Consider the following 12,920-nt stretch of genomic DNA (forward strand, 5'->3'; position numbering starts at 1 on the left):
GCTTGGGCAAGGGTGAAGGGTATTGACTGCAAGATGAAGGGCCTTTGGTGCAGAAATGTGAATTTCAAAATACAGAGGTTGTTTGGCTCAGAACACTGTCTTTGAGGGAAAGGGAAGAGCTTCAAGCTTTCTTATTTATTAGTTGTTTGTTCTATTGTGTTTTTCCAGAAATTAAAAGGTTAGGTTGTACCACGCCACCATGTTTTAACTTTTCCCTAATTGAATGAAGCTAGTGATGTGGAGTAAAAAGGTTTTCATGTTTATCTGTTGAGACCGAGCATGCACTGTGCTAATTTCACACTCCTTGAGCACGCATTACCCTTGAATGAGAAAGGAGAAACCACTGTTGAGGCTCACCGATAAAGACATAATTTTAAGACACAAAGAAGTGGATTTAAAATTTCTCGTCCCCAGAGTCTTATAAGTTCTTCTAGTGAGGAAGCAGATGTATTCACATGTCTAGCTATTGTTCCCAAATTAGATTGCTGCAAGGCTTCGGTTGGCACTGCAGTGGGGTACTTGTACATGTTATTAAGAGACTGGAGAGAATTTCATGGGTGGATGGAGACATTTGACAGCATAAATACAAGAGTCTAATACTTACATCCACTCAAGACTATATGATTCCTGTCAGCTGCATATGGAGCAGGGTTACGTCACACTTGGGATAGAGGATACTTTCTACCTCGGTTGGAAGACAGTTGAACTTTCTATCATGTGATTATATGTGAAGACAACTCCTTTGACCCTAGGCTAGACTCATTCCTTTATTCATTTAATAAATATTCAGTTAGACCTAACCGAGGCCATTTATTTGTAAGGAAGTCTGTTCCATTTGTGTTTCATCTATGCTAGAACCTCAGACAAGGACTGAGTACAGGTAGTTTGGGGGAAGGAAATACCTTAAAGCATGGATAAGCAAGTAGAAAATTATGAAACAGGAAAGGGAGGAGTGGTGATGTGATGGTTTGTATATGCTTGGCCTTGGGAGTGGCACTATTTGGAGGTATGGCCTTGTTGGAGTAAGTGTGTCACTGTGGGCATGTGCTTTAAGACCCTACTCTTAGCTCCCTGGAAGCCAGTATTCTGCTAGTAGCCTCCAGGTAAAGATATAGAATTCTCAACTCCTCCTGCATCATGCCTGCCTGGATGCTGACATGCTCCCCCTCCTTGATGATAATGGACTGAACCTTTCTTTGAACCTGTATGCCAGTCCCAATTAAATACTGTCCTTATAAGAGTTGCCTTGGTCATGGTGTCTGTTCACAGCAGTAAAACCCTAACTAAGACAGGTGGTAAGTTATACATAACCAAGCAGGTGAGTACTACAAGCAACTAGGCCTCAATAGTCATGGCAATCTCTGAGAAGCTGTCTGGAACTTACATAAAATCTCCCCATGACAGTGAAGTCTGGAGCCTTTCTGCATGCACATACTTGATTGTGTCCATGGTGGGGCAGGAGGATAAGTGGCATCAACTTCTGAGGAGGAATGCTGTCAGTTCGCCATGACTGTTTGCCTTTGCTGTAGGTGAACTCAGGTGAGCCAGGGGGTTATCAGGTGCAACATGACCAGCAGCTTTTTACAAACTCCTTTCTTTCCGGAGCTAACGAACTTCAGAGTGAGGGAGATACACAGTTGCCATGGAGATCACATAATGCCTAACCTCAAAGACTGCCGCTTACATTGATTGCAAGGTACTTAACTGTTCCTGAATTTGTACAATGAAGAGGGTATATGTGGGGCTGTGGAACCCTGGAGTATTTGGCCACGCCCCCAGAAGGCCAAGGTAGAGGGCTGGGGAAACAGGTCTCTGCCTCAAGATTTACCTAAAGGCCCTGGCCCTGCCTCTCTCCCCTACTAATATAAACAAACTCCTTCCGACATTTTTTGGGAGAGCTTGTCACCATCGGAACCCACGGCCATGCCAATAAATCTGTATGTCTTCAGCTCCACGTGCCTCTTTGAACTCTGGACTTATTGTGTAAGTCAAAACTCGTGCGCACCCCTGAGAGAAGCCTTTTCTTCCCACCCCTGGCCGCGGGACATTTTCTCCTGACAATAGCAGCCCGCACGGCTGCCAGCATGTGAGCTGTTCACCACTTGGGCAAAACCAGGACGGCCCTCGGTTCATTGGCAGTCTGCGCTGTTGAATCCCGCCAGGAAGTGCGCCCCCCCACACACACACCCCGCGCGAGCATGGCCCAACAGGTATAAAGCTTAATAGTATAAACCATTATACTATTATACAGTTTATAATAATCTAAACCATTCACATAGTCATCGTTGGTATAGTAGACATCCCTTGAAGCCGCACAATGAAGAACCTGCAAGACTTTGTCCACTGCCTGTCTTTATAAGAAAATCCACCAATGAAGACCATTGCTCCTGATATTACTGTAGAAAGATAAAGAAATTTCAGAACAAAGCAGGCACAAGGTTGTGGTTAGTTTTTGTCAGGTTACTACTATGTAAAATCACCTTAAAAAAAATAAAAGAGCCTTAATCAAGAAACTTTCTCAATCAGGTTTGCCTGTATGGATTATCTTGATTGTCAATTGATGTAAGAAGACGTGGCTCATTGCTCACTGTGAGCACCACCATTCCCTAGGTGTATGTGTATGTGGGGTGTATGTGTGTGTATGGGGTGGAAATAGGACGTTGTCTTGAACTACATCAGACAGGAGAAACCTAGAATCTAGGGAAAGCAAGCAAGGAAGGATCTGCCCCCCCCCCTCTGCTTTTGGCTACAGATGTGATGTTTTAAGTTCCTGCCTTAGTTTTCCTGAATTAATGCAGTATAACCTGGAATTATAAGCCAAATAAACTTTTTTCTCCTCTAAATCGTTTGTCTGTGTCAGCATATTTGTCACAGCCACAGACATGAAACTAAAACAAGGCTCTTGAGAACCTTGGCTTGATCTGTCTCCAGCACTGCACTAACCTGGCCTGTGTTGATAACCTGTAATTCTAGGCTAGGGAAGCTGAAACAGGAGAATGAGACATTCAAGGTCATACTCAGCTACAGGAAAATCAGAAAATTCAACCCAGCCTGGATATATGAGACAGCACCTCAAAAAATATTTTTGGGAAATAACATCAGTAAATTGAACAAAACTAAAAATGAGCAAGGGGAACAGGACTGTTCATGGAGATGACACATGGCCCCGAATGTGGTAACATGTCCCCTTGTAACTATCTGGGGAAGTGACGGCCATTTCACATAAGAGCAGCACTGAGCTTATGACAAAACAAAGGTATTCATCCTCTTTAAAGAGCAGTTCTTGGAAGCAGGCTCACCTGGGATGGATGCAGACGACGGATATTCGGTCTGTAACATTAAGCCTAATGTGTTCATTTAGAGTGCATGCTGGTGGCTGGGAAGAATAACAGGTTGCACTCTTTGGTATGGAGGCCCGCTGTTTGCTTGACAGAAGGTAATAAATAAAAAGCCTGCAGTGCCCCACAGCACTTTGGAAGGTTCAAGATGAAGAAGGTAAAAAATGGCCAACTGAGCATGCGACAGTCAGGTAATGGTAAGGGAGCCAGGGAATAGAAATTCAAAGTGAGGCCTATCATTCTTTAAAACTTCTCCTTAGTGGGGAATTACTTGTGGTTCTGAGCACTTAACAGAGCCCTTGGCCAATATTACTGCAGCCTTCTCTCCTGACTACAGAAACACAATGACTTTGGAGGGTGGGGGAGAGCTTAGATTATTAATTGATTAAAAACATAATGTCTGTTTTTTTTTCTTCTCTCTCTCCCCTTCTCTCTTTGACATAGGTCTTATGTAGACTAGGCTGGTCTCAAACTAGCTGCGTAACTGATATGACCTTGGACTTCTGATCCCTGTGCTGGGATTATAGACCACCACAGCCAGTTTATGTGGTATGCCTCTTGCATGGTAGGCAAGCACTCTTATTAACTGAGTTTTGTTGATGAAAGAAACAGCTCTCACCTTAAAGGGGTAAGAGACAATTTATGCTGGAAACAAATGAGTGGCCAGGGTCTAAGAACATAACTTAAGGCTATCCTAAATTCCAGTTTTCCAGTGTGATAACAGTGTGATGAAGTCTTTGTAGTAACAAGACAAACAATCATAATTTAAGGCAGTTAAAAGATATATCAGGTTGGTCAGTTGAAGGAAATCAGAGAAAGCTCTGCTCTGGGACTCCAGTGGTATCTGGTGACATTTTTAGACTTTTGGTTGTTGGTCACTGGGGTTCTTTTTAAATATTCCACGGGATTTGACCAATGGCCACAAAGATATTAAGGAGGGCAATAAATGGCAATTAGGGGCCCCTAAAAATTGGCTCAAAGTAATTTGGCTCTAGACTTGCACCATTCCAACCTCTTCACAATCACTAATGATGTTGCAGAAGACTCAGCCTAATATGTGATTCTTTCTTAGGGGTCCACATCTCCAGCCCTAAGCCAAGCTTTTTTTGGTGAGACATGCTTTATGTTTGAGATTAAATACATTAAAAGTGTTGCACTTTGGTCAAAGAAAAAGCATCTCTATATTGTAATAAAATACATATAATATATAAATTGCCCTGGGAGGGTGGCAATTGGGATTGTCGCTCACTGGTAGAGCCCTTACCTAACGTCCATGAGGCCTTAGGTGTATGAGCCCCTGCTCCACCAAAGGGATCAGGTTGGGGACATATTTAGCTTACAGTTAAGTAAAATGGGTTATATTCCATTCTTATAGAAGCATCATAAACCATCTCATGAACCTATTCAGCTGCTCCTTAAACAATGGGTGTGTGTTTCCCCTCTCCTAGGCCCTGGCAATCTCCAACCTATTTCTATCTTTGTAGATTTTACATCTCTATGTACCTTACCCATGTGAATCTTACCTGTTCCTTTTTAAGCCCTAGCCATTTCACAGAGTGCAGTTTCTTCAAGGTTCTCCCAGGTTACAGCATGTGCGAGATGAAGGCTGAGTTACAACTGACGGTTGGGTTTTAGGGAAGGAGTCTCTGAAATGTGGATCAGTGTTCTTGTTTGCTTTCCACTGCAGTGACAAAAAAACACTGGCCAAAACCAATCTGGAGGAAGGCATGGTTTATTCTGTCTGACAGGATACAGTCCACCATAAAAGCAAGCAAGGGCAGGAACTCAAGAAGGGGCAGAGATCAAACCACAGAGGAGTGCTGCTGTTGTGCCAGGGAACGTTCGTGAGCCTCAGAAAGATCATCAAGGAGCCGAATCTACGTTAGGATCTCTTTATTTAAGCTGTAGCTTAGGCCACGCCACCATCTCTGATGCAGGAGATCGGGAGGGGCACCCCAAGCCCAGTTTAGGCAAGCATTTATAGAGGCAATAAGGGGATATCTAGTCTGGTACATTCTGATGAGGGGCCATAACAACCTTTAACATAATTGGCTGGTGGGGGGAGCCAAACCATAACCTTAACTTCAGCTTTTCCTCCTGATTGGTGGTCATTAGGAAGTGAAGTGCTAGTGTTAGGCTTGTAACCTGGGGGTGCAGATTTGTTGGGGAATAACCTGGACACTGGTGCTAGACACAGGTCTTGTGAGGGGGTAGCCTGAAAACTAGTGCTAGGTACCCACCTGTTAGTTTACTTGAGTTCAACCTTAGGTCAGGTTCTCTAAGATGTCGTCTGAACCCAAAAGATTTGGTCTCTCACTGCTTACCGGCTTACTCATCTTGCTTCTGCAAACAACCCAGGGCTACCCCTGCCATGGGCTGAGCCCTCCCACATCAATCACCACTCAAGAGAATGTCCCACAGACTCACCTACAGGCCAATCAAGGAGGCATCTTCTCAGCAGAGGTTCCCTCTTACCAGATGACCCTGCCTTGTGCCAAGCTGACCAGCACAAGCAGAGAGACATGGTGGTCATCTTGTCTTACCTTGTCTTTTGTTCCTCTTTTCCTGGCTCTGTCCTTTCCAGCCTTCTTTCCTTCTCTTCCCTTTTCTGCCTGGAGTATGAGATTGGGATTTGAGTATGCAACATTCTAACTGAGCATCCTAAGGAATAAAAGAGTAACTTCCTGAGGTTTACACTAAAACTGATAAGAAAGTACATAATCCAATATTTCTCATCCACCTTACAGCACAGATTCTCCACGTAGGTGTACTTACAGCCAAAGATGAGTCAAAATCGTTACCCCCAAACAGCATGATTTTCATTAAGTGCCTTCCTCTTGGTACTGCGCATTCTAAGTTTTCACAAATGTGCAATCACACATATCCTCATAGCCACACAGTAGTCTCACTGCCCTGTGAACCCAGTATGCTCTGCCTGCTCAGCTCTCGTTACCCCAGAATCTGATAAGCACTGATTTTACTCATTCTAGGTAAGCACTCTCCCCTGAGCTGTCCCTTCGGCCCCACTACTCTTTTTATTGTCTCCCTAGAGCTGTCTTTTCCTTTGTGTCTGCTATGTGTTCTTTCAGATTAGCTAGTTTTGTTGAGTAAGAAGCATGTTCAAAAAGGACAACTTTTGGAAATCTCATCTCTTCTACAACATTCTGGAGATGGAAATTCAGGATCAGTCCCCACCTCATACAAATGCCACTTAATCTGGGTGTGGTGCATGCCTGTGATTCTATCTCTCGGAGGCAGAGACAGGAGGATTGTGACCTTGGGCTACCTTGCAAGTGTCAGGCTAGGTTGGACTACTTAGAAAATCTCCTCCCCCTCCCTCCCCTCCTCCCTCCCCTTCCTCCTCTTTTCCCTCCCATTTCCCCATCCCTCCCTCTCTCTCATCCCTCTCTTTTGTTCCCTTCTCCCCCCTCCCCTTCCCTCTCTCTTTCTTCCCTCCCCTTCCCCCCGTCGCCCCCCCCCCCGTCTCTCAAAAGTTAAACAAGAAGCAGACTTCTTAATCTACCAAACTTCACATATAGTGTAACCATGGTTTAAAAACTGGGAAAAGTAAGTAAGTAGTAGTAAGTAGTAGGTAAGGCTGGAGAGATGGCTTAGCTGACAATAGCTTCTCTTGCCCTTGCATAAGACGACTTTGGTCACCAGTACGGGCATCAGGCTGACTGGAACTTTCTGTCTCTCCAGATCCAAGGGGAATGTATTGTCCTCTTATGACCTTGAGAGCACTGGTATACATGGGTACATATAGATGCACGAAAACATACACATACACACAAACACACATACACACACGAATTAAATTGTAAAAAAATCTCTAAGTGGGGACCAGCAAGGTGGCACATCAGGTGAAAGTGCTTGCCACCGAGCTTGATGACTAAGGGTAATCCTTCTGACCCATACAGCGGAAGGAGAGAACTCACTCCAGTTTGTCTTCTGACCTCCACCGAACACTATGGCAGGAGAGAGGGTGGACACTTAACTGTACATATGTAGTAAATAAGTGTAATAAAAAGTTTAAAATCAAGTTGGGAAAAGCAAGAGGGTTATACAGAAAAATATGGTTATAGAGGGATAATCACTGATTCGCAATTCTGATAGAATGAATTAATTTGAAAAAAAGTTCTTATCTGGGCTTAGCTAGAAAAGTATAGGTCAATAGCAAACATTTCTATTTATGTTTGTTTAAGTGACTGAATCACATTTGTGTTTTCTTGTTTCTTCTTTTTAAAAACTGCATTTACTTATTTAGTGTGAGTGTAGGTGTGTCCATGTGTGTGGGCATGTGTGTGCTTGCAAGCATTTGTGTGTGTGTGTGTGTGTGCCATGATATGAACGTGGAGATCAGGGACAACTGTCAGGAATTGGCTTTCTCCTTCCACAGTACAGGGCCTAAGGCTCAAACTCAGGTTTTTCAGGCTTGGTAGCACTATGTTTGTCTGCTGCACACTTCCTGGCCCACATTCTAAACAAGGAAGCTCATTTCCTTGTCTGTTTTTGAGGTAAGATAGTCCAGGCTTGCCTCAAACTAACCATGGAACTTAGAATGGCCTTGAGCTTTTAAAAAACAAAATACAATTTTAAATTATTTATTGAGGACTTCATACACATACACGATGTATTTTAATCATATCCACCCACTACTTCCCCTTCTGACTTTCCCCAGGCATATTCCCCCAAAATGTCCCTCTCCTACCTTCTTCTTTTTTACAAATTTATAACCCAGTGAATCCATTTTGTGCTTCCCATATGTTCATGGTATGAGGTTATCCACTGGAGCATAAGCAACCCACCAACGGCCACACCCCCCAAAAATGACTGTCCCTCCTCCAGCAGCCATTGAATGCCTCATGGGACCCTCCCCACCCATGCTGGAATTCTAGCTTGTTTGATCTTGTAATCATGGCTGCTGTAAGTTCCATGAGGCAATGGTCACATCATGTCCAGAAGACAGGACCCCACAGCACTCCTATCTGTCCTCGAGTGTTTACAGTATTTTCTGTCCCCCTTTCCACAACATTCCCTGAGCCTTAGAGTACGGGGTTGATATAAATGTTTCATTAAGGGCAGAGCAGCACAATAACTTATTTTTAGTGCTTTACCAGTTATGGATCTCTGTGTTAACTGCAGGCTGCTGCAAAAAACAGCCTTCCTGACCCAGGTGAAGAACAACACAAATCTATAGGCATAAACATAAATGTTTGGAGGACATTTTGACAACATGGCTTAAAATGCTTTCAGACTTTTAATCCATTTGCCTCCATAACCTATGTGCTGAGATTATAAGTGTGTGTCAGCATCCCAGGTTTCTCATTTCTATAGAAGAAAATCAGCCCATGTTGTCTTTGACCATAATGATAGACCAAAGCTGAGGAAAATCATCGGATACCATCATCAGTATCAGTGCCAGGTAAGTGTCACAGGATGACATATAATTATTGACTGGCACTTCAGTGGTGGGGAACAATTACAGAAGAGGTATCCTTTTGTCATAGATCATTGTGACAGGACAATGGGCCTGATGCATAATAAATGCCCAAAGCTTAGGGCTTTAGGATAATATCCACACCTCACAGAAAGAAGGTCTTTGTCAGAGACGGTGATAATTAGCTAAACAACATTCCATCATGATTATTTTTATACATCTTGAAAACCAAGCCACAGCTTCATCTTGGGTTAAATATGAAACAAAAAACCAATTATGGAAGATAATTGAGTCACTCTTTGGAAAGTGTAAGTAGGTGTATTTCAGCGTGTTCACAGAGCAGGTAGAGGGATTAAGCGGTATCTTGTGAGTAGATGTCAGCACAATACAGGTCATTGACAAAAGCATACAAATGACAATGGTTGCAGTACTAATGAGTATTCATTAGAGATGTCCTGAAGCTGAAAACAGATGCACTACTCAGAGATTGCAGGTCTCATCAACCTGCACTTCATTCCTTCCTCTGCACTTGTGAGAGTTATGCATTACATTAAAGGTGACCTCTCAACTCTTCCTGCTGTCTTAAATTCATGCCCACGTGTCACTCACTCCTTTTAAGTGCGCCTGCCAAAAATGAGGGATGTCATCTCAGGGATTTGGTTACAAAATATGGTACCTTTCATGCTGAGGATTTTGTCCAGGGTTCACACATTGTAAGTGCACATACCATCGCTGGAGCTATACACCAAGGCAAAACTGTGGCTTCTTTCTTGGGTGCCCTGCTCAGCCTCAGGAGTGGACGAACTCTCAGCTGGTGGATTGGCTGTGTAATTGAAGTTACAGTGACACCGATGTAAGGATATAAAAATTCATAGAGAAACTTGAGACCCCCTCATCTGAATTAAGGTTGGCAGGTTCACAGGCCTAGGTTCTAGAAACTAGCTGGCCACCCTAAGAAAGAACTAGCCAGGGGGCAAGTCAGCCAGGTCTTTCCGACAAAAAAATAGCAGAACTAGTAATACAGGTTGGCCAAGTCACCCAGGAAGTGACTGATCACAAGGTAAATGACTAGGCTAAGGTCACATTCCTGAATAGAATAGAATGTGTACAGGATGTTTCCCACTCCCCACCCTGGTTTGTGACTAGCCGAATAATAGGTTGAAACTTTCCAACTATTTTTATGATGTAGGTTGGGCTTTCTCCACTGTCACCTCCTGGTTTCCCCCTTCACGCCCCTGGTTTGTGGTTTTCTCCTTTAAATACCCCTTGCTCCCGAACCTCAGGGTCAACGCTCCCCTTGTGAGCCTTGGCCTCAGCTGACTGATACCCCGAAATCCGGAAATAAAGCCTTTTGAGGTTTGCAGCAAGTTCGGTCTCTCGCATGATTCTGGATGGTCAAAATCTCCTGTGGCTTGAGTGGGGGTCTCCCCACTCTGGGGGCCTTACACCGACGTTGAGGTGGCTGCTGACCTTGGGTCTCATCTCCTTGATTTTCTTTGTCCTCTTCATTGCCACCCTCTCTAGGCTATCCTTGTCTAGGAGGGCCCCTGCCGAATTGTGGTCTGTAACCCCGACACATATTCTGTCTCACTGATCTACCTTGCTCTCCTGCACCCTGGTTGTCAGCACCCTCCATCACTTCTCCTTGCACAGAGGGTTTGGAATACTGTGGTCTACGCTAAGGTCTCCACATGCAGCAAGGTGAGAACCTTCGCCTGCTATAGGCCCAGCGTTGTTGGGCTTGGCCTTCAGGAGTGCTTTCCGATTCTTTCCCTCGTTCTTTTCCCCACTCTCATTATTCTGGTAATTTTGCTGGTAATTGCGTGGAGGACGTGGATAGCGTCTATAATGGTTACGGTCTGCAGCGTATTTACTGCCTTGAACTGGAACTCCACCAGGGCCTGTAACATTTGCTATCTCCACACCCCTTTCTCCTTCAACATCAAACTCCACAGTTTGTCCATCTCCTACACTGCAAAGGTACTTCCTGAGATTCTTCTTCTTTATGGCAGTCTAGTGTACAAATACGTCTTCCTTGGTGTCATTTCTGTTGGTGAAACCATATCTGTTCCTTACATTGAACCATTTTACTGTTCCCAAAACCTTCATTGAGATGACCTCCTTGTCCCCACTGGCACGCACCACCACTATCTGCGCCACTGCCTGAGGAGCCGGGCTGAGGGCAGCGGTTGGGGCAGCTGGCGGCTGGTGGGTCTCCGCCTTGCTGCTCATGGTTGCTGTGATGATGACCTGGCCCGGTGGGTCCTCTCTCCACTCCCGCTACCGATCGAGTTCCTATCATGTATTTTCTGTCTTCTATAATTTATATGTAATATATAATTCTATAATATATAGAACACACACACACACTCTATAATTTCTGTTTCTGTAGAGAACCCTGACTAATTCACATCCCCCAAAGGATGAGGGTCAGGGGGAGGCAAAACCTTACTATGGTCCATGTGAGGATGTTGTTAGTGTTGAGGCCTGCACCCTCTCCCGCAGCATAGCTATAGCCATTTTGTCCCATGCCTGCCAGCTATTTTATATTGTTGCTGTGATATGCCTGCCCATCATTGACACACACACACACAAATAACCTGATTCATAGCAAGATCATGCTGATCACATATCATGTTATGTTCTGTATGTTCTGAGGTTTGTTAATCTTATGAAATTCCACAAAGCTTTATGTAGCACCCATCAAATCAAAGGTCAATATGAATTGGTATGTCTAAAATGGTTTGAGTCAGAGCTGACCACTGGGCAGCACTTCCTGCTCCCGAATATGAGCTCATGGTGGGTTTTGCAGTTTTAATCTTTATATGCTGACCTAGAAGGATGCTTGTCACTGTCTTCAGTCCCTGAATTCTGAGCTAAGGTCCTAATCAATCAGTATTAGGGTATGTATTGAATAGACCATCCCTGTCTGGCTGAGATTGAGTGGTTTGTGGGGTGACTCTTGGACCCCAACAATTCGTGTGTATAGAAACTGTCCACCGTAGCTCTCTCCCTCAGGATATTTATGGCCTGAAGAATGCCCCCCCCCACAAAAACAGCTCTTACTTAAATTAGTTAAACCTATCTCCTTGGTCCAGTTGCAACCATAACCCTGCCTCCTTGATTCAGCTATATGCAATAACCCCCGGCTCCCTATTCAACTGTATATAATAAACGCTGAGCTTCTGGAGTACTGTGTTTTCTCCATCAGAGAAACCACTCCACCTGATCCCAGATTTTCTGGGTATATTTGTGCTTGTCTTTTCATCATTCCCTCTACACCCGAGTCAGGTCCATCCGTGCAGTCATGCTGGACGTGGTAGCAGACAGACAGGGTAAAAGAGGCTCTAGGCAGCTTAATGTGCTTGTCACTCAAACATTTAAGATGGTTGACTTTCCGACACTTCTCCATCTCACAAGACAAAGACTGAGTGGATTTTTTTTTTCCACCAAGGGAAGTTAACTCTTCAGTGGGATTTTCAAATATCCCAATGAGAGAGGTGGTTCTAGGGCAGAAACCAATCTATTTCCCTCATCATCAGAATTATGCAACTCTCAATAATAGCTCAGACTAACCAGTTCTGAGGGAGGAAGGGAACTCTTTGTACTCCCAAATATGTAAGTTTTGGATCTGGCAGACAAATCTGAACCCAGCTCTAGATCTCCCTATACTGAGGAGTCTGTCTCTTTGTGTGCCTTGCACTCTCCCTCTCTCTGTCCTCTCTCTGTGTCCTCTCCCTGTCTCTCTTTGTCTTTGTCTCTCTGTCCCCCCCCCCCCCCCCTCCCTCTCCCTCTCCCTCTCTCTCTCTTTCTCTCTCTCCCTCTCCCAGGTGTGTGTGACGTGTACTTCTTCAATAAAATGTGACTGAGTGCTGAAACCTTCCTTTTCTGCCTTTTTACTGATGTTGATGTGGAGAAAGTGAGAAGGCCAGGCTGACTCCAGACAGGCTTCAAATTGGCAGTTCAGGAGACAGGCCTAATTCTCTGTTTCTAAGAACTGGGCAAGTCCAGGCAAGTCCAGGCCTCAGAAGCTGCCCTGATACCTAGCCTGAGGCAAGGATAATGGGTCAACAGCAGTTTCCAGATTTCCTCAGTTGTAGGAGGATGAGTGGTGGCCACCTCTACATAAACTTGGGGATTGA

General features: G+C 44.4%; 1 pseudogene; it reads right to left on the reverse strand.

Annotated features, from left to right (window-relative positions):
• Positions 1 to 10,090: 10,090 nt before the first annotated feature.
• Positions 10,091 to 11,010, reverse strand: LOC114625653 (annotated as a pseudogene).
• Between the last annotated feature and the right edge of the window lie 1,910 nt (positions 11,011 to 12,920).

Source organism: Grammomys surdaster, unplaced genomic scaffold (assembly GCF_004785775.1).
Source record: "Grammomys surdaster isolate TR1022 unplaced genomic scaffold, NIH_TR_1.0 220, whole genome shotgun sequence".
Classification (NCBI taxonomy): domain Eukaryota; kingdom Metazoa; phylum Chordata; class Mammalia; order Rodentia; family Muridae; genus Grammomys; species Grammomys surdaster.